We start from the raw sequence: 23,389 nt of genomic DNA on the forward strand, positions 1-23,389 counted from the left end.
TTAACTAATTACTTTAGCGTATGACCGCGACGTCTGAAAATATGGATGGCTAAGTTGCAAAATGCTTGAATTCTTTAATTACGAAGCAAAAGAAAGACGAATTACACTAGTACATTTGATTATAGTGACTTTTTATAAACCCAAAAAGAGTGTGCTGCCTCCACACGCTAAAATAAAATTGTTGTTAAAATTAGGTACCTAGTTTAAGCTATAATGGTATGGTATTAAATCTCAAATGCTATTCTTAATTCAAAACGACAAGGCAAATTGAATACTTTCTCTTAACCGTGCATAAAGAGAAAGTAACAGACTGAATTTCAGACATAACAAACCATAAGTCTAATCATTAGGTACATTATTACAATTTCTATGGCAGTTAGGTACCTACTAGTTGCTTGTGATTTAAGTACTCGTATTTGCGAATTTTCACTCAACATCATTTGTCTGCGGTGATAAAGTAAACATCCGCTCAATTTATTTACAAAAGAATCGATTACCAGAAAATCACTGGAAAATTCTGCATCTCGATTTAGAACGGTTAGGTAGTTGATTAATTTAAAGGGTTTTGACCAATCGTTTTGGTGGAATTAATTGAGGATTATGAAGACAATCTTTACAAATATATTTTCAGCCTTACAAAGCTAATGCGGGTTTAATTGTGCTATCTCGAAGATAACAAGTAATTTTAAACTAAGGGGTTTAAATTAAAATCCATTGTTTTTCAGAATATTGCTATGCTTCTGTAATATCATGCAAAAGTTAATATTTCTATTCAAAACAAGTAATTACTGCGTGCTGTTGAACACATCTGCATTAATTTCAGATAGAATAGTGCTCATATTTATCCTCAGCTTGCCTCTATTTAGATATTTCTAGATAGATAGATAGATAGAAAAACTCTATATTGCACAAAAATAAAAACAAAAAACTGAAATAAAAACAGATTATGAGGTACAAAGGCGGACTTATCGCTAAAGCATTGAGCTAGGAATTGTAACAGTTTGTAATTACAAAATACTGATGTAAGTTTTTTAATTACTAACTCATCTAACGGTGTGGGAAAACATCGTGAGGAAACCTGTACATTGATGCATGACCCAATCATCATGCAATGTTAGTTTCCCTTGTAAAGATGCAGAAGTCAGACCGGGAGTCCCTGCGTGTAAAGCCTGACTTACCCAGGATCGTAGTCACGGGTGGACCCGTGAGTTCCATATTTGAGTATAAAGGTGGCCTTACAGTTTTTTCAAGACTTTTGGCTCTGTTTGCTCCGTAATTGATGAAGACGTGATTCTTATGTAATAGTCCAGTGTATGGATGATTACGCAACTGAAACTCTTAGAATATGATGAGTACGGCAAAGTCGCGCTATTCAATGCCAGGTACAAATTCACTTTCGTGTTCAGTGCTCTGTGTAAGTTTTCAGACAATTACGCGTTATTGGAGTCTCGTAAGATTCTTATCAGAATCTGTCAATCCTTATCAGTAATCAGACGTGTGAAGCTCAGTAATTGTTTGTTGTGACGAACCCCATGCGGGGTCGGTGTGACCTTCCGAGGTCACCGGCGCCACCTGCCCATTACCGACGATAAGATCTCTAGACATGTGTAAACGCAGATTTGTGCATTAATTCTGCTAAGTTCATAACAACAACAAGACCGTTAAGTTAAAGTAAGTATTCAAGCCAGCTTACTTTAGTTATAATTATGATAAATCTATCTATAATTCTGCCGCTTTTTCAGAATGATTTTCACATTCGTATAGAGAAAATATGTTTAGAGTTCAATGCGCTAACATTACCTATATGATATTAACGCCACGGTGCAAATGAAAAATAAAATAACAGAAAAAATTGGCTTCTCTTTTTTTCCATTTTTTTTCTTTTAATTAATTATTAATTTATTTTGTTCATTTTAGCGAAAAAAAATAAAAAAATGTTCATAATAAAAAACTAATTTATTTTGCTTATTGTGCTTATAAATACTTAGGGTTTTAATCTCTTTATAGCAACCAAACATTCTTATTCAATGTTATTGTGAACGAAAATAAAAGACATTTTTCCGTGTATCAATGTGAAATGTTTCATCCATTCTATGGTATCAGACAATGGAAACGAACCGCGGTCCTTTCATTATTTAAATGGTATGATTACAATGATACCATTAAAATTTTAGAACAAAAGGATAATTCAAAGATAATATCTCTGCGGCTACAGAGAATTAATTTACTGAAACAGAATTTGGACATTTGCTTACTTGAAACGAGAATGAAAAAATAATACATTTTTGAAAGATATGTAGCGGGAGCGATGGTTCGGGTCGAGATGTGGTGCCCGGGGAACCGCGGCTCCGACGATGTTGAGTCGGAGATTGTACTTATGCTCCAATTCGTGAAATCAAATCTTTGTTTGCGCGATGTAGACTCTTCGCTGCTATTGGCTGAGCGCGTCATTTTCTTTGCTATGATTGACAGTTATATTTTGGATACCCGTTGTTTCACATTATCTAATATTTCAATTAAACATTTCAATTAAAGCAATTAAAAAAAATCGAATGCTTCTCAGTATGCAGTGGAATTTTTTGGCTAAAGATAATATTTTTTCTAGAGATACAAACATAAGCCACAATCCATTTCTGGTGGTCGCCATTACCTCTTAACCATGACCATTGACCACATTAATAAAGAGTTCACACTGATAGGGAGAGCTGCAGATAAAAACAAGAATTAGGAAAAACATATATATTTTATAATGAGACTTATCGTACCCACGCGAGCAAATCAAATCATTCACGTGTTGATAAAAGCCTAAGAGTTCTAACAAACAATTTTGCGATTTTTTTACAGCTTTTTTATGGCTTACCGTTCTAGTGGGAAAATATCGTTTATTCAGGCACCTCGTGTGTTGGTTAGGTACTCCTGCAAGGTCAGAGTCGCTACTTGTAAAAACCTGACTCACTTATTCCAGGTCATTAAGAATCCGGGCTCTCCCGCAAGCCTCTCTAGAAGCGAGAACCCAACCGAGACTAAAGTTTGTTTTCACCCGGACCTGACCGGAGGTCTAACCCGGGACCTTTCCGTTCAGAGGCGATAATCCGACAACAGCACCAAGCAGGCATTCGTGATGATGTTGTTCACGTAAAGTTTTAAGCCTAAGTTTTCATCGCGTCATACCCACGAAACTTCCGTTGATGATGACTTGAGTGAATCACAGACAACGCACTGTTGAATTATATGGCCATAGAGATTAGTGCTAAAGAAAGAGTAGTTTTCCAGGAATTCCCATGAGAATAATCACTATTTCGAGATCTTACGATTTTCTACTTAAGTTAGTATATTGTTTTTATAAAGAAATCTTTATTATGAGTATTCTCTTTACAATAACAATATTAGCTCTACCTTTGATGTATAGAAAATCATCCCTTTGTCAATATTTTTGCGAGCAACAAATAGCACTATATTCTTATCTGCTCGAAATTCTTTTAGTTTAGTAATAAAATATGCTTCTACCAGTAAATTATTATATAAATTTGACGATCTTGCTGTGGTTATTGGTTATTTACGGCTAATAAATATATTCCGCAGGGCACTGATCCCGGAATTAATAGGTGCGATCGCAAGGTTGTTACTATTATAAAACATGTTACTACTTGTTTGTAGGTTTCGTAGGCGGTCTTGGGGTTCATTACGAGATGATCTCTAGGAATTCAGACGAGAAAGGAAAAAGTAGGATATTTCACTTTACACGGGCGAAGCCGTGGGCGTATACTAGTAATCAAATAAATCACTTATGTGAAAGAACGCGTTAACTTAAGAATAGACATGAACGCATTTTTCAGAAGAAAATGTGTGCATGTTAGAAGGGGAAAGCCAAAAGCCAAGGGAAATATCATGATCAAATCAGAAAAGGCTTGGTGGAAGGTCAGGTCATAACCTCTTCCTCACGACATTACTTATTCTATTCTGAGGGAGGGAGAGAGAACGCTAGCATCGTTAACACCTGGGTCTCATATTTATTAATACTATCCTAAAACAGCCTGTCACTTTATGATTATCAATTCTATCATTAATCCTAAAAACTGAACGTGGCCTATCAGTCTTTCCAGAATGCTGGCTCTGGCTTCCCCGCAAGGGATATAAACGTAATTATATGAATGAATGAATCCTGATGCTATTATTTTATATGGTATTTTACCTTACGCAATCCCAAAAGACACAAGCTTTATAGGTCAAGTAATTATTACACATAAAAAGGTTGTATTATTATTTTGAACTTACAAAATGGTTCATGGCAAATTGATAACGGCTTACTAAATGTATTCGAATAGACCTTATTGTTATCAACGAATGTTTTCAAACATATTTTATCATAACACAAGAGATTACAGTAACATAATAACGATTGCAAGGGAAATAGATATTATGATGTATGGATACAAACTAAATGGAATCAAAACAAGCTGAAATGAGAGCTTTGAGTTTCTATTTAGATTTATTACGAGTACTAAATTGTTTCTAGGAATTTATTGTAACTAGAATAAGACCGCGGCGTCGCACGTATAAGGCGAAAAATTTCGTTTCCGTAGAAATTACCCAAATATCTTCATTTGGTGTTCCTCTAAGCTTCTAAGACAAAAATTTTGCTTGACTGCTCTTAAAGACAAAAATTCTGCTTGACTGCTTCTAAAAACAAAAATTCAGCTTGACTGCTTCTAAATACAAAAATTCTGCTTGACTGCTTCTAAAGACAAAAATAAAAGCTGAAATTCGGATGTACCTACCTAATCAGAAATGTAGGTGTCATATTCTAATAGACACCCATTTGGGGAATCAGGGCCGTATTTAGGTGAGCAGCTAGTTGATCCACTTCCATCACTGTGCTAAGCCTTTGTAAGCCGGGGCATTCACGCAAACGTATGTAGTTCAACCCATCCAATATTCAGGACCGCTCATCTCACTCAGTTTTCAACTCCATTATAAATAAATTATTTTTCCCGATACATATAATTTAGGCATAAGAGTCTCTTCAAGACTGTTGCCTCTGCCACCCCGCAAGGGATATAGACGTGTCTATATGTATGTATGTATATAATTTAGGGTTATGTTAGTTACACAAGAATCGCCTCATGTGAAAAACTTACTTTATCCACTCTAGCATCGAGGGAACAGGCGGACATAGAGCTCCTGTTCAGAGAAATGAGGAATTAATACCCTTCATGTTATTCCTTGTCTTCATATTTCATGTTATATTGTACTTGGTACCAAAAAAGGTATATTTTAGTTTGATCTATACTACAGTTAAACTAGCCAATAATTATTTAGTTTTTTGTTCAAATGAGTTAACACCCCATTCTTATTACTTATACAAAATGTGTTTTATATTCAGCAGTTTGTCGAAGCTGAAATGCTGCCTTTTCATAGCATTTAACATGATTAGATGCTTTGCTTAAAAGATTTGGGAAAATTCTGGCTGTGGGCTGTCTCTGATACTTTTGAAATTTTTTGTTGTAGTCGTCTATAATGACATCAAAAAAAGTGATGGTGAAAGGTGACCCTACTGTAATTTACTAGAACCTTATATTTATTTTTTGTAAAATATATTTATATGAGGAAGAGATACGAAAATAACGCAAATAACTTATTAACGTATCTATCAAAGTTCATTCACTATCCCTTCATTAACCTTTCTTTTAATGTGGGTTTGATGTCGAGCAATTAGACCAAAATACGGAAATACATTTGTTTTTAGAAGCTGACTACAAATATCAATGATTCCAATAATATTTTTCGGACAAATATAAGGGAAATTATTGATATTGAACGGTATTGGTGACCGGCACATCATTCTTATAGTTTCGAGTATATTTATGGTATTTGTATTTTCTTATTTTACCCCAATTTCCATGGCAATATATACGAAGAGGCATCTTAAGAAAAAATATATACTTAAAAGGTATTTTTAAATTTAAAAGTGAATACACTTTAGGTATAATTATGTTGCAAGCGATAAAGGAAAAAATCTTAATGAAAATACCAATATAGATAATATGAAATTGATAAGCTTCATCCTCTACAAACTATTAAAAAATTTTAGGTAGGTACGAGTATAAATACTTTGAAAGACGAAGGAAAATTTCTTTTTCAAAAATAGTATTAATCATGTGAAATTGCTGAAGTTAACCCTGAACATATTACTTTACACCGCTTCAGATGAGCAACCACTTCAATTAACTGAATAAACTAGTTTCAGCTATTCTAAGAATGTATTTGCAGCAGAATCCAAATTCAATAACAGACTGTTGTGACAAGATTTTATATAAGGGTTTTATTTGGGAGCTATTGCTGTTAAATTATCGTTAAACCTTATTACAACAGTTATATTTTAAGGGGAAAATACTCAGGTTTAAACGTTTTGAGAATAGGAGCATATGAAATGGCATTATAACCTCAAGTATAGTTTTAAAGCCAGATTACCACGTAGGTAAGGTTGCGTTGCATAAGCGCAATTAACTATTCAATATAAATGAGAAAGTATTTAAAATAATGTAAAAAATGAATAAAGAATGTAGATCCTCCATTGAAAAAGCTATTTTATAATTTTACTTTTTATAAAGGCTTTTAATGTATTCACGGTAAAAAAAATCCAATTTTATTTCATTTCATTGCCATATAACACTACAGTTTATTACTGAAAGTAATCATAAAGGAATGTGCGGATACGGGCTTCGGCGTATCCATGGTTTACAACAGGGGCGGGGGCAAAGTGGGGACCCGCATAACCCACTCCCTGTACAGTCGACGCCAAGGAGCCGCAGCTGAGCGCTTCTTCAAAACGTGGTCGAAAGTCTTCGCAGCAAGATGCGCAGAGCGGTCCAAGTTGACGTCCAAAGTGTTCAAGGGTCTACCATCAGAGCTCAGGATGTTAGCAGGCTGACCTGGCGCAAGAGACAGAGGTCCACGATAGTTGAAAGGATAATAGATTGGCAAAGAGTATGCAAATGGAGAAAACGCGTATGGCGTCGAGTATGCTAGCGGACCAAATCCGGAGATTAAGGCCCCAGCAGAGGCCACAGCTACCAAACAAGATAGTACTACAAAATAATACATTGTGACTGTTGAGAACATTGATGATATGATGATGATGAAGAGCTCCGGCCGTGAAAGGACTACTGAGAAATAGCGCCGTTTCTTTGTTCTTATTTTCAACAAATAAATAAGTCTATAACATTAATTATCAACTTGACTGGTTAACTCTTTAAAATTGAGTATTGTTCGTAACTTCTTATTATTCGTAATTAAACTGTTTTAAGAAGTAAGTAGTAGTAGGTATGTTAAGCTTACAGCTAATTATACAATGCTTACGATGAGTAATCGCCAGGAAAAACTAGAAACAGTTATTGGTAAAATCAAAATAAAATTAGGTCAACTAAGGGCTTAATACCAAAATGAGTATGACTTAACCGTGGTCTTGTGGCAAAGTTGGTTCTTATTCTTACTTTATTTGATGTGGTGTCCGTGTCACTAATGTTTGGAGGTCCTTTCAAAGGCAAACGTCTGAGCTCACATTTTTTATCCTCGAAAGTTTCCGTTATTAGTCGACTTTCGTAATTCTAGGGTGGTAAAAGTCAACTCGAAAAAATAAAGTCATGTTTTCAACATTAACAGGAATTTTAATGGTATAAATTCGTTTGTTAATTTGCACAAAAAAGCTATAATGAAGGAAGAGAACTTGAAAACAGGATACAATGCACCTTGATCAAATCAGGGACGATACTTTAGGACAGAGTACCCTAAATCAGGAAGCTTGCATGAAAAAATTGTTAAATGTGTATGATACAATAAAAGTATGCAGGGATCGCGGCAAGTAGACAGATGGAATATTTACCTAAGTACCCCTTTTAAAAAAAAATACCCTTTAATCCGGGTTGTGTCAACCCTAGGATACAAATAAAACATGGACAGGAAACTGGACTGTAACCTATGAACCAATACGGGTTAAGTTTACCTGAAAAGATTACGGAGATCAGACGGGAATCGCTTCGTGAAAAATCCTGACTCACTCAATCAAGGATCCGTGGTCAAAGGCATACCCCGGGCTCCTCTCCAGAGTGGTGAAGATGCAATCGAGACTAAAGCCAGGAGGAGGAGACTTTATCTATTAAGGTTAAATAAGAAAAAAATATTTGAAACATGTTGAAATTTAATTGAGAGATGTGTGTATGAGACCAGGAAGCCTATTCTTGTAAGTTGTTTATAAATAAATGAATGTCACTGTCCTGTTCTTGATAAAATTCAAGTGCAAGGCGAACGAAACCAGTGTAAACAACATAAAAAAGGTATTTTTGTGCTATCATACTGGGCTGATATAAAATCAAATCTATAAAATCAAAGTGCAGTTGTCACACAATTTTTCTTGCCGCGTAGATTTTAAAAGTCAGTCAAGGACAAAGGTAGAATATGGGATTTATTATGGGAATATGACTTTTAACTAAAAAACAACTTACCAGTCATTGTGTCTAAATCTCAGTTCCATCGTGAAGTCATCAAAAACAGTGTTGGCCAGTGACGCCGACAAGACGATGCGCTACTTACTTAAAAATGAACAATGTTTTTTTGTAAATATAAATCTTAAAAAGCGCACCCTCGTATTAGATTATTGGATACTACATTTACCCAGAAAATTGCTCCTTTTCAATAAAAAGTGTTGCCATTTAAAGTCATAAATTATATTGGAAATCAAACACAGATTCCAGTGTTCCAAGTTGAAAATTTATAAAGGGAACTTTCTGAGAATCAATCGACATCATCTTACGATTTCGATTTCCATCAGAAAGTCTTTTGATCTTATGAAAATTACGTAATAAATAATGTTTTACGGACAGCAGATATCTATTGTGAAGATGTGACGATATCTTTGTATATGTGTAAAAGATTGCGTTGCTCAGTATAATGATTAAAATCCCGGTAATTTTCTTGCACGCGGCAGTTTCGGGAAAAAGACCAAACTATTAAGAGATATTAAATAAATAATAACATACAATTTTCTTTGTGACGTAAATCTATACAAACACATATCCATAATATTGGTCCTAATTAATTTTCATTTGAGTAATGATGCCGCATAATGTTCATTATTGAATAATATTAAACAAGAGTGGAATCACTTCAAGGAAACTGAGAAAGGTGATGTCAAGCTCCCCGTCTATACAAATTAAAGAATTTCTATTCCGACATAATATCGGATCGTGTTAAACTTAATGTAAGGTTGACTGTACATCATCAGTTTACATAATAAAATTGTACGGTCGCGTTCATAATTGCAGTCATAGTTCGCAAAACTTTATAGCTTGCAGTCACCGCTGTCACTCACACATTCACACAAATAACACAATAAACAACAAGCGGTTAAGCGTTGGGTAATGCGCCATCAAGAAGAGGGTAGTGTAAAAAGTCGACCGCTCAGCGACCGTCGTCCGCTAATCAACACAGCGACACGCCACACAGCGGAGATCCATGGTGGAACAGTACGAAAATAATGGCTTCATACCGAGCAGAACATTTGCGGAACAGTTCGACACATCAGTGGTTACTGTTCGTCGAGTTTGCACCGTGAGGGACTATTCCACAGTCAGCCAGCAAGAAAGCCGTATTTATCCGAAATAAATAAGCAAAAACATTTAGAATTTGCTCGGCAGTATTTGGATTTTGACTGGAACACGGCGATATTTACGGACAAAAAGTTCGTTTACGTCATCGCAACACGGTAGGCTTCATTTATGGCGAAGGAATGCAACTCGGTATGAAGAAAAAAATATTGTGCCAAATATGGAGTCTGGACGCATATCTGTAAATATGTGGGGCTGGATGAGTGCTGCTGGACCTGGGGAACAGGTGTAGATAGCAGGATGCGCTACAGCTGCTCATTATGTGCAAGTGCTGCAAGAAACCATGTTACCAACTGTGCGGTGTATTTATCCGATTGATGATATGCAATATCATTTGTGCAAGACAACTACCCTGTGTATCGAGTCCATATAGTGCGTAAAAGGTTCTGCCAGTTTATATTAAAACTACTACTTAGATAGTATTTTAAGGACAGCTTCAATATCTTTTCTTTATGAAAACGAATAATTAAGCTGTAACCTTAATAACAGGAGATAGGTAAATTAGTGTAATATGCTGTATGTATACCTTTATACAATCATCAATATGTAAACAAAACTATAGGTAAACTGTTTCAATAAAATTTACTAATTTTAATTATTGAGTGTTTTATTTTGCTCCCTCTTGTTTAATATTTCTTGCTGATTTCCGTGTTTGAAGACACGGGTATCGTAATTCTTAGATATCAGTTAGTTAGTTAGTCAGTCAGTTACTTAGTTCAAATGGCACCTTGAAACATTAAAAATTGTCAGTAACAATATATTTTTTTTTAATAGACAGAAATTCCTTGAATAACTTCGGAATCCGCTAGTAACTAGAACAAGCGAGTGTGAGCAAGCGAGATTATCTAATATCTAATATATCTTAGATCTCACTTGCACAAACGAAGTAATAAAATTGCTACCCAATAACTTTCAAAGGAACCACTACCTATGTTAGGGTCGTGTGCAGACAAACTTTCAACTTTATTGAAATGACATAAGTCTGGCAGTCGCAGGCTTCCCTCTATAGGCAAATCTTATGCAAATAATGAGAGACGACGATATCTCGATCGACAATTATCGGGCCCAGTTCGGACATCGTTGATTACCCTCTCTTTCTGTTTTGTTATGTTATATGTCATAGAATAATAAACTGTTTTACTTAGTAATCATTGGTATTAAAGACCGTATTCATTTGAAGGAATATTTATTCTTTTTAAATATGCATGTGTGTGTGTATCTAGTGGAACCACAGTGCACGCTATTTTAACCCGTAAGAATTTTAAAACTATGACTGCAGATATGAACGCGATCGTACCTATGTGTTTTGTCTGTGTCATTAAAGATACATGCATGCAATCACGTATATATTCCTTGCGGGCTGGACAGAGCCAACAGTCTGGAAAAGACCAATAGGCCACGTTCGGCTGTGTTAGCACGACAGGTTCCTAGCCTGTCGCCAAAGAGAATAATCCCAGGTTTATAAGCCTATCGCTTAGTCCTCAACATAGTAATAGTATGTAATAAATCTATAGAAGGATCAAATCCACTTTTTCTTCTTCATCTTCTTCAATTTAAGAGCTAACTCATATCGGTGGAGTAATGAGGGTCCTTCATTCCCAATTCCACCTATACATTGAAAATTAAAGCAAATAGCAGTGTCTTATACGATCGATACCGAAACAAAAAAAAAATATTATTATTTTCCTTGTCTGTCTGTCTAGCTGTGTATGATAGCATAACGCAAAAACTACTTAGTAGTTTAGTAACGATTCAAAGTTAGGCCGATTATACTTTAATAATAAAATAAACATTAAAATATGAAGCCAACTGTACATTCTTTAATACCAAATACATTTTATTAGCGTAATTGAAATTGATACGGTGTATACAAATGGATGTGAAATGGTGAAAAAAAATCACACAATATTTTTTATTTGAACATTTTTCATCTATTTGTATACAATTCCCAATTGAATCTTTATATCGTGAATTGAATTTGATATCAATTGTATTTTCTTGGTATGGAGAGGGGCACAATTAGTATCTAGTATTCATAGAATTTTGGCAGGTTTATCAAACTTATTATCATCCATACTTATATTATAAATGTGAATTGTTTGTTTGTCCGTCTATCTCGTTAAAACCACTGAACTCTCCATAAAATTGCATACAATATTGTGGAGTAAGGAGAAGGACACAGGGTACCACGCGGGCGTAGCAGCGGGCAAAAGCTAGTTTAATTCGAATATTTGGAGAATAAAAGTCTGTCTCTTTATATGGCACTGTCGCTTAGTTGATCACTTTCTGAATCACAGGTTAATTGAAAGCATTAGTAATACGGGAGAGGTTAAAAAACTAAAAATAAGTATTGCAGATAACTTTTGTAAAAAGAGAACTGACTCCAATTGATATCCCTCTTTTTAGGAAGTCGGTTAAATTTTCTAAAACCTAAGTGTAAAAAACACTTTATATAATACATACGATTACGTACAGGTCAAACTGAGAACCAACCTTTTTTGAAGGCGGTTAAAAAGAGCTGATTCAGAGAGCTCACCTTTACAGTCTATTCAAAATAAGTTACTCTTCATTGAACCGTCTACCATCAAAATAACCATTCATCATAAGTGGTTTAGCAGCTTTGCGTAAAATAGAGTTGTTTTCGCAGTTTTCTACGAGTAATATACGAGTAATGAAGATCTCATAAGTTTTAAATTAGATCGTTAAAAGTTTTGACGATGTGTGTTAAAATCATTTAAATGTAGGTATTATAAACACCGCCAAGTAATTATTGGCCTATAATTATAACTAATAAAAACTTGAGACAAAGATTTTGAAGAGAAATTTCTAACGTTTTTTTAATTTTTCTAATGTTAAATGAAATTACAATATATAAGGCAAAAGCTTAACAAACAGATTGTGATGACACATTTTTTGGATTCTTAATTTTTAAATGAATATACTACTAATATTATAAATGCGAAAGAAAGAAGGATGTGCGTGTGACAAACTATCAGAAACTGATTAGTCAATTCCTTGAAAAAAATAATGTTTTAATTGCCAACTAATAATGACAACAATATAACACCAGATTATACATAACCATGATATATATAACCTATCAAAAACTGGGTTCTCTGAATTCTTCCTTATCCAAAATTAAATTTATTATGAAAATTTCATAAGCAAAATACGCAACAGCATATTTATATTACACATTCTCAAAAGTAATTGTAACTTTTCAAAACCAAAATGAGCTGGGAGTCGATACAACGCGAAATTTCCATGGAATTTCAATAAGCGGTTGTGGAATTTTACCAAATTGTAGCATAGGAGTTGTGTGACGAAAATTGAAATTTGCGACGTAACCATGTGTTTAATGTGAAACTTGTCTTGTAGGTCATGGCCAGGAATAAGCCTCCCTAGACGGCGACGTTAAGATAAATAATATATCCCTAGTTTGGACGGGAAAAAATTGGCAAATTACCTTTGCAACTGTTGACCTGCCTACCTTTTGTCAAACAACTGAAAAAACTTTGAGAGGTAGTAGCTGAAGGAACTTGGTAATATCAAAGATGCGTATGATTCGAGCCAACACAAGCAAAATGAAGTCTTTTAGTGTTGCCACATTGAAGAATATGTACGAATTTCTATTTTATTCCCATTGTATTCATACAACTTTAATCAGATAAAAATAAACTATTATTAATCGATGTAGGTACCTAAACTATGATTTAAAAAAAAAATAATAACTTTTTTTTAATTTACATAAAATTTCATTTCTTTCCCGGACAGGGCAGACAGAACCTAAATCTAACCGCGCGCCACGATCCCTTCCTAACATCTCTCGCTTTCTAGGTATTTAACAAGATTCTTCATAATGCAAATAATCAATATTCATTAAAATAAGAAAAAACAGCCTACGTGATCAAAATACATCTCCTGAATACCCGTTTGTCCACAAACAGAGGAGGGTAATCAAGTTAGTGAAATGTAAATCAATGGAGCCACGAGCCACTGGGGCACTTGAATATGGCTGATGGATCTGACATTTTTTTAAAAGGCTTCCGAACATGAAGATTACTGAAATCCTATAAATACGCATTTTTTTTGGCGAGAGTCTTGTCGGTTATGTAATAGGCAGTGTTTAAAGGTATAGAGAGATACGATGAGGCGAAGATTCTTTGTATGAAAGATACACGTAAAGAAGTAGCCAATAAGTACATATATAATTTTTATACTTCCTATTAAAACTTTATTTTACAAACAACATTGATACAATGGGCCGACTTTGTTCAAACTTCTATGAATGAAACATTAAACCTCTTTGTTACTGCTTGTGTTTGTTGCTAGCCAAGTGCTGGTCAGTTGTAAAAACGATATTTCTTTTTAAATTGGTGGAATGTTGGTGAAAAATTTAATTTTTTTTAAAAGTGCATACCTTTAGGAATTTTTAAAACGGTGCATTATTACAGTTCTTTTCTTCGCCACAAGTACCAGTTTTAATTTTTCTCCATTAATTTCAAGTTACACCCACTTTCAACAGGTCATTATTAAACGGACTTCATGCAAAATGCATTATCTACCAGTCATCCTTTGGGTCGTTGTGACGTTAAGGTAAAACGTTGCAGGCTCTTACCTGCAGATGAGAGATACTTAAAGATCCAAAGAATAACTACAATCTATATTTGGACTAGTTTTACAATATTTAAGAGGGCATGGGTTTAGTTATAGAAATGAGATCCAGCAAGTAGCCGCCAGAGGGTAGCGAGCTACTTAACTTGAAGAGCGCTGTGGTAATCCAGAGGCGAAGGCCCGGGGCGCGCGCGCTCTTATATAGGGCTTCCGGGCTGTCACTAGAGGCGCAGGGGAGACCGCAGCTATTTTCGAGGAGACGACACAATATTTTCCCGAAGGGGTAGAAAGATCCCGTTTGATCCCTGCGTAACGCAATAATGTGACATCACATTGGTATTCCGGTGAGCGTCGCTATGGCGTATTCGCGATTTTTCAAATGTAAATCAAAGATACGGATAGATAAGATTCTATAAGATACTATACTTACTAACGTAATAAGTGCATTATATACGTAAGTTATGTAAGTGATATTGTATTGTATAATTGTTTACCTATTGTTTGTTTACTTTGGTAGGTTTATTTACATTAAAAAGTTGTTTTTCACGGACTAAAACATTCAATTATTAATCTAAAACCTGGTTGAAACTTTTATGAAATCCCGGAAATAATACCGTCGTAGGCACCGCCTTTTTCCCTGTATAAAATACACGTGTGTAATAAATGTATAGTATAATATATCTTCATACTCGTATTATGCACATTTATTACGCCTGTTTCCTTTAGGGAGTTGTCAGATAATGGATTTGAATTTACAATGGCCTGTAGAATTTCCCTCGATATTCTTGTATTCATTTCTCACGTCCTTAAAAATGTGGATGAAGCGAAAGATCGTGGAAAAAGAAAAGATGTGGTCACATACAGTTACGTCTCACGCCCAGGCAGACCTAAGCGTGACACGTGACTTAATGTGTTTTTAAAGGCTACATACAAAAACTGCGTCTTTGCGTCTGGTAGTAAAAAATATAGAGTGTGTGCATGCTTTTCGTGCAGATTGTAAGGCAAGGGTACTGTTTTAAAACTTGAGACAATTCTTTTGCAGGATGAGTAAGCAACCTTTCTTCTTCCTCCTGGCTTTAGTCCCTGTTGCATCCTCACTTCTCTGGAGAGGAGCCCGTGGTATGCCTTTGACAATGGATCCTGGATTGGGTGAGTCAGGCTTTTACACGCAGCGACTCCCATCTGACCTACGCAACCTTTGCAGGTAAACCTAACCCATATTGATTCCATGGTTACACATCCAGTTGCCTGAAAATGCAGGTTTTCTCACAATGTTTTCCGTCATCATACTCGTAAATGTGCCGTGCTAGCAACCTGTCTTGTCTATCTTAATTCAGCTAAACGTGGTCTTTGAGTATTAGTTCAGTGTTCCGAAAGGCATAAAGTCTTATGAATGTATGTATGAATATACATATATGTGGAATATGCTTTCATTATACCTGCTCTTCGGTTATGGGATCCCCTAGCGTACCTTTCCGTTATCTCATTACAGGCGAGGCCGGGCCTGACCTGAGCTTCCGTAACTATTTTTGTGCAAATATTTGAGTTCCCTGGTATTCAATATCTTGTAACACAATGAGTTAGATATATCATTATTCCCAAACGTTAATAAACTTGGGTTTCGTCTTTTACGGACGGCTTGTTAATTGGCCGTTAATTAAATTTGTCCGGAGAAGATAAGAGAGGGCGCGGAACAAAGTCTGATGCGGGTCAGATAATTCAGCTGTACAGATTTAGTCACGCTTTGCAACGTGTACCTTGTCATTTTGTACTTGATATGTGGGATTGGATAGGTTTTTTTTTTATTTAAACAATTAAAATTGAATATCGATTAGCGTGTTTGGTGTGCATACAATGTAATGGACAATGTAACGCTTGGAAACCATTTTATTATGATTATGTACGGCGTGTGTGATTTTGTTGTTGTCAGTATGTAAAAAATATTGTTTTTTTTTTAATAATTAAATAGCATATATAGATATATATTGATTTTCAGCTATAAAAAGCAATCAATAGAGAAAAAAACGAATACTAGAAAGGAATATTGGTATTACAAATAATTTGGAGACGCAAATCAAAATCCTTTTTTTATTTCTAGTAGGTAATTTTGTAATTAAAATCTTAAGTACATAATAAAGTGTTTTATCAAATTGCTGAGTTAATAACACTGATGTCTGATATCATCGTATGTGATGATTTATGACAGTTCTCTTGATTAACTCGACCTTCAGACTCGATTGACTTAACATAAGACTTCTTATTGAGTCAGTTAAATTGCGAGTTAAAATCACTTTATTCCAGTGCTGCAAATATACAAGAAACAAATTATTGACAAAGTTTTTTTTAATATTATTTAATTTATGGTTAACACCATTGTCATTATTCCAAAATTGTCCATAATTGTCCAAAACATAATTAAAAAGAAAAAAAATATGTTTTCTGAAAAACATTTTCTTTTTAATTATGTTTTCCTGGCAATGAATAGTTCAACCAGTCCTCTTATTCTAATTATATCTAAAATCACAGATAGCCTCATAGCAGTTCTATTCTACTCATATAAAATATAGATACCTATATAATTGTCTAACCTCAAAATTAGATGATGAGAAATCCTGAGTACCTACTTGATATGTTTATCTGTTAATTAACATATTCTTGCGATTGAAATATAATATTTGTTTGTGCGGTGTGTACGTACGTAATTTAATCTTCTTATTATTACTAAACAATATTCTTTGAAAACATTTTTATTTCGTTGGAGTGTTCGTATTAACAGCTGTCACTTCAAGATAGAGGATAATCTGTTCTCCGAATGTAGAGGTATAGCCTTGAATATTTTAAAAGAATGTCTTTTAAAAAAACGTAGTGATGTAGGTATATTTTATGAAGTTATTCAAATTTAGACATATTGTTCTGTTTTTAAATTTACATCGTAAAAAAATTATAACGTATTCATTTAAAAAAATGCTTTTGTTATTTTGAACATACAAACTGACATAAAATAATGTTGTCATGTGGGATATTGCTTAGAAATAGACGAGAATTTGGAGATTTCCGAAAATTCTAAAGGGTATAGGATCACTAGATTAGGCGCATGTAAACGGGCAAAGCTAGTCTTATATGAATTAAACAAACTAATATTCTTACTTAATTAGCAATTAGCGAGTAGGTATGTGTCACGTTAATTTGTAGTTAGAAAATAGTTAAACCTAATATTGGGTTCGGATACTTTAGTAAGCTTAATTCAAACGTGAACATTAACTAATGTCCTAAAATGGTTTCTGTGTCTCTGAGACTATGTTAATTACTTACACTAAGCTATTATCATGAGATATGCCTTTATAAAATTTAGAGACACATCTGTTAATTGCACTTAGGTCGAAAAGAACTTTTGCTTAATTTAATTACCTATGTTTTTCTATAGAAAGTTTGCAATTGGAAGTAACTACCCCCTAATTTCTTTATGTCTATTGGTACCACATCTGTGAAACTCTGTAGCCAACAAAATTTGAGATTGCTTTTAATGATGCGACACGTCATAAAAAGATGAATTCGGTCAAATATGTGTCGAGCTTTGGTGCCACATGAACTATATATAACCTACCTATGGCATTTTTGATGACAAAACTCTGAGATAATAAACATCTGATGAACTGAGACTACCTAACTAATAAAGGTCAAACTACGCTAATATTAAAAGAGATTTTTACAACGACGCTGGAAGAAATGAAGGTCTATCAAATGTTATTCATTGTTATTTGCATTTTTACCTGTAGTGCTACCGTGTGGTCTTACTAGTTGAACTACTGGGATTTATCTTCCCATTAAACCTACCGAAAGGAGGAGAACACATTCAAAATACAAAAATTTTATTCATTATTGACTGACATCAATACAGGCTAAACCGCTGAGTGTAGAGGTTTGAAATAAGGCATATACGAGTAGAATAATGTAGATTCTTTATGTGGTCTAGAGGTGCACTAAGAGAGGATTCCCGAAATTCCCGTGGGATTTTTTGTTTTACGCGGATTCACAACCGTACTCCATTCACTTATTATAAAAACTAACTGATTAATATTTTACAACTTAAATAATTGCCTATATGTGTTACTAACACTAGCTAAAATTTGGCATTATGTAAACTACCTACACCATTTATTTTATCCCTTAGTTGCCAAGGGACCTTCGTAAAGAGTAGTATTAAACTTGACTCTTAATTAATATGAAATATGACTTTTGATAAAGGTTCTAGCATAAATACACATAACATACACTTAAGTAGCGCTTATTATTTGATGCCTCGGCTTTATCGTGGGTTTAATTTGATAAATGGCAATGTGGTTATCTAGCTTCCTTGAGCAGATTATCTAACGATGTTTTGACGAAAAAAATAATAGGCGTAGTGGAAGTGCTCCTGCTTTTGAAACACAGGTCCCGCGTTCGATCTCTGGTCATACATATATTTATTTCGTTTATAACTCTCACTTGTCTTGAAGACGTATCTACGTAAATTATAAATTAATAAGTCTGAATAAAGGATATTATATCAATGATAACTAAAATATTACTGTACTTTAGCGCATCGCAAATGTCCAAGAGAATTTAGACTACACTTCTGTTCAAATTATTCAAACAACGATTTACAAAGATTACAAAGATTTTAAAGTCGTTTGTAAACGTCCTTTATTGTATCTCTCTCATCTCTGCGTGTTCCCGGTTGCGGCCACAGAAGTAATTCGGGGCCCAGGGTCCGCCTTCTGACTGTTCCCTTTTCCTTGGTCCGGTTTTCGGCGTCCTGGGATTTCAGTCCATTGGCTCGCATATCATCTTCAACGACGTCCAGCGATGATCCTTTATCTCACTCACTAAGTAGAGCATTCAGTATCTCTTTCACATTTGGCAGTAACAGTTATCTCACGTTTATCCCTAAACCTAATGATAATATTCGTTCGTCAGCTTATCGTTATATTATGAAGTAGTATCGCAAATTGTAAGCCCTATTGATAAGCATTTAGCCGTACCGCCGACCTAACTTCTATTGGAATCTGTAGGGAATCAATAATTGTATGTATGTCGTTAGTCGACAGACGTGAATATTTCTAGATAAAATATATCGTTACTAATATACCTCTGTCTATATCTGCCTTTCTATAAATTTATTTGAGGAAATCTTACAGTCTAATCATAATCAGAATAAATTATAATGCTTGATCATGGATCCTAAATAACTTTTCAACAGTTTTACATTTCATTTCTGAGAATTTACTCAATCACAGACGATTGGAAGCTGTAATATCCTGTTGTCACATTCCGTTTAATGTCAAGAGGTACCACCATAGACATTGGAATATTATAAGACAATAGAAATGGCGTATAATACTTGAATGACTTAATTATGTGCACTTGTAAAACTATTAAATAACATGTAAAAACCTTTGATCTTTCATGGGCTATTATAATCGAATTCGATTCGATTGTTTTAAAATAATTGGATATTGAGCGAATTGCAATTGTAGGCATCGTGCTACTAGAAATCATAGTTTCATTGCCATCATTTATAATTAGGTTTATGGTCTAGAAATCAAAGTTTCATTGCTATTAGTTGCGACGGTATATTTACAAGTTTCTTGTATCTCGGACATCACCTCATAATTGTCATATCCTATGGTTTCACAACATTAAATGACGTCGAATAAATTGCTTAAAACTAAGTTTAGTGCCGCTTCCAAAGCAGTAGTTTTCAGTACCTTCGATTTCTTTAATCTTATATTATTACAAATTCTGTGGATTGCACATATAAGGAATATGTTACGAATACGATCATGATTTTAATTAGCTAGGATTGTTCACTATATTTAGATTTATATAACCTTTGAACCCGAAATAAGTGAATTTGAATGAGTGTGAATATCAATGATGATTTTAATTGTGAGCTAACCACGAAAATACTGGAACCATAATGTACCTACTCCTAAAAAGAAAAATGTAAAAAGTAAGAAAAAAACATTTCCCATGTAGAAAAACATTATGTAGAAATATAAAGTGCACACTGTTGCCCGCGACGTCTTACGCCTTCGACTTAAACATATTATGTCATTTTAATAGGTATGATGCAAAGTTTCATGAAAATCCGTTCAGTAGATTTTGTGTGAAAAAGTTACAATAAACACACATACACAATCCAATCATTATAAACTTTCGTATTTTTAATATTAATGGGATTAAAACAATATAATTGTATATGTCTTAAAATTATTTTAATATATACGAGATAATTTATAGAGACAATTTAATTGATATTCAAACTCGTGTACCATACTTTCCTCACCACTCATCCAACAATCCACTCGGAAGTGGTTAAACTCATGTTCGAACAGGTAAATGAAAATTTTTATACCGTAACAACACGTTTCGTCAAAAACTTACCAACATTTATGCACGACACGTTTTTCCCAAAAGTCAGCAGCAAACTTTTTAATCCGTTTAAAGTCATAGAGAGTCAAAGAGTTTGAACATTAGTTTTATTCTTCTATATAAAAACGCCCGCGGATCCTCCCGCATAAAATTTGATTTATTAACTGTTTGCCATATTCTAAAGGTTGACTGGCAGATAGTGCTCTAATCATAAACTTTACATACATACATACATAAAATCACGCCTCTTTCCCGGAGGGGTAGGCAGAGACTACCTCTTTCCACTTGCCACGATCTCTGCATATTTCCTTCGCTTCATGCACATTCATAACTCTTTTCATGCAAGCTCGGCGGTTTCGGGTACTTTTAAACTTTACCTGTTGTAGATTTAAGACTTAATAAAGTTTTAAATAAATACATGTTGATGAATTCTCATCTCATTAATAAAACATCATGAAAATCAGTCCAGTTGGTTTTGAGTTTATTTGTTACAAACCTTTTATTTTTATTATTAGATAAAACACCTAAATTAACAAAAAATATAGCTTTTGTTTACCTGTTTACCTCCTTCAATTGATTCCAAGGTGAACAAAGTTATCTATTTATATTAAATTATTGCCCCTGAGGATATCACCGAGGTGAAATTACACCAAATTGGAATAAGTACAGAAAATATCTCCTTTTTGTTCATCCATGTGATATCACGATAGGTATGGTTTACAGTGAACAAAAAATCATTAAGATTTTTCAACCAATATTTTATCTGCAGGACCACATGAAATAACTAATTATATTAATATTTTTACAAAGAACATGTAGTGGGTTTCTTTTATTTAAAAAAACATTGCTTTACTAGACTAAACGCTGTTATTTTTATCCTCAGTGCCTAGTTTGATTGGAATCTAGCAAGCCCTTCAGACATTTTAAAATTTTTGGGTCATTGTGTTTCAAAAAAAGATCAAAGACGAGTGTAATACTTTTTATTGTTGTACTCTACAAAAAGTTGCCAGTAACTTATCTGATCATTAAAAACTTAATTGCATCGACTTAATTGTCACTCCTTGGCATAATTATACAACGTAGTTCGGTTTTTTATTTGATTCGATATTTTTTTTCCAAACAATATCAAGTTCAGTTTTATAGTAAGTTTTTAAGCATTCAATAACTTGATGCGAAAATAAGAAAAAAGGTTTTGAGGGTAAAAAACTTATAAGACTAAATAATTTAGGGATCAAGTCATTTCTACTTAAGAAAATTTCATAATATGTAATCTTAGACTATTTCGTGAATATAAAAATCCCTCCTGCGTTCGTCAAAATACTTTGATCCATAGTGATCCAGATTTAGGGTCGTCCTTATAGGTCACAAGTTTACCAATGGCGTCACCTAAAGTACTCGTAGTAGCTAACAAAGGTAAGACCATAATGTACCAGGATTAATTCGAAACTTTGCATCCTTTGGGTTTAATTACGAGATTGGACATACATTACACACAAAGATATATATTACCTAGATATACCGCGAGGCGGTGAGGCAGCCATGGTAATCCAATAATAAAACTTATTTAATTTCAAATTCTATGACGTATCCCTACGTACTTATATAAATGATTATTGTACAAAAGTATGCGATATAAAAATGCGTCCATATCTAGATAAATTTATATCTGTTGAACTTACCATAAAGTCGACGCAATATTGTTGTAGTGTGCAGAAAGGCTGGTCTCACAGCAGTCTGGCAACTATTACTATTCTGTTGACATGGCAACACTAAGGGCTATATTAAGCTGACTTTGAAAGTTGCACAGAAACCACGATCGATCAACATGGTCTGTTACATGGAATCGAAACTTTATAAATTACATTTTAATTATTATGATTAATGAGAAAGTCTATATATAAATATTTATCCTACTTGTTATTACAAAAACAACAAACTTACAAATATAAAATTAATTAGGTAGAGAATAATATTTTTGTTATTCTGCCAAGCCTCGCCTATCACATACATTAATAGGAGTGGATAGACTCTGATGAAAGTACCAGAATTTTCTAAAGAATCAATACTATTATTACAAATGCGAAAGTATCTTTGTTTGTGAGTTTGATCAAATTGTGTATATGATAAATAACTTTCAAGATCAAATACAGGCTCATTTTTTCTCAACAAAGCTTTGGACAAAAACACAAGCGTGTGACCTATTCATATATTATAACGTATTGAATAATGTAATTTGCTGAAGTATTACTTTAAGAATAATTGTATCATTTTTGGAGAAATATTCCACCATTCCAAGATCTTTCACATAAGACCGAAAGCAATGAGGAATTTTTTTTTTTCAAAATTCGAAATAATTTGCGACGACATTATATTGACGAAATATCGAATTCCCTTAACATTTGATTATAAGCCTCTCTTGATTTATAAATTTAATTATTTCACAATCAATTTGTGCTCTTTAATTTGTCATCTTTGTCTAAACCTGGTAACCGCAACTTCATTCACTTGAACTTCATGGAAATAACTTCGAGTTTCCACATGATGATGATAGGACCAACCACCAAAAATACATGAAAGAAAATTATTCTATGACGTAACATTTAAAACATTGATACCCTTACGGAATTACAAAATAACTGATGATAATGAATAAAAACATTATCAACTTATTTTTCAAATAGACAACCGACCGAATAAAA

General features: G+C 33.9%; 1 protein-coding gene across 3 annotated transcripts in view; it reads left to right on the forward strand.

Moving 5' to 3' along the window:
- Nucleotides 1–23,389, forward strand: part of LOC106132746 (adipokinetic hormone/corazonin-related peptide receptor variant I) — a 69,681-nt gene that overhangs the window by 19,581 nt on the left and 26,711 nt on the right. For 2 of the 3 annotated variants that reach the window (XM_060949652.1, XM_060949654.1), the window contains exon 1: nucleotides 16,119–16,205. The exons of the other annotated variant lie outside the window; for it this stretch is intronic. The gene's annotated coding sequence lies outside the window, so the exon portion shown is untranslated. Of the gene's footprint in view, nucleotides 1–16,118; nucleotides 16,206–23,389 lie in introns of those variants that run through there. 3 annotated transcript variants of the gene reach the window in all.

Source organism: Amyelois transitella, chromosome 19 (genome assembly GCF_032362555.1).
Source record: "Amyelois transitella isolate CPQ chromosome 19, ilAmyTran1.1, whole genome shotgun sequence".
Lineage (NCBI taxonomy): Eukaryota > Metazoa > Arthropoda > Insecta > Lepidoptera > Pyralidae > Amyelois > Amyelois transitella.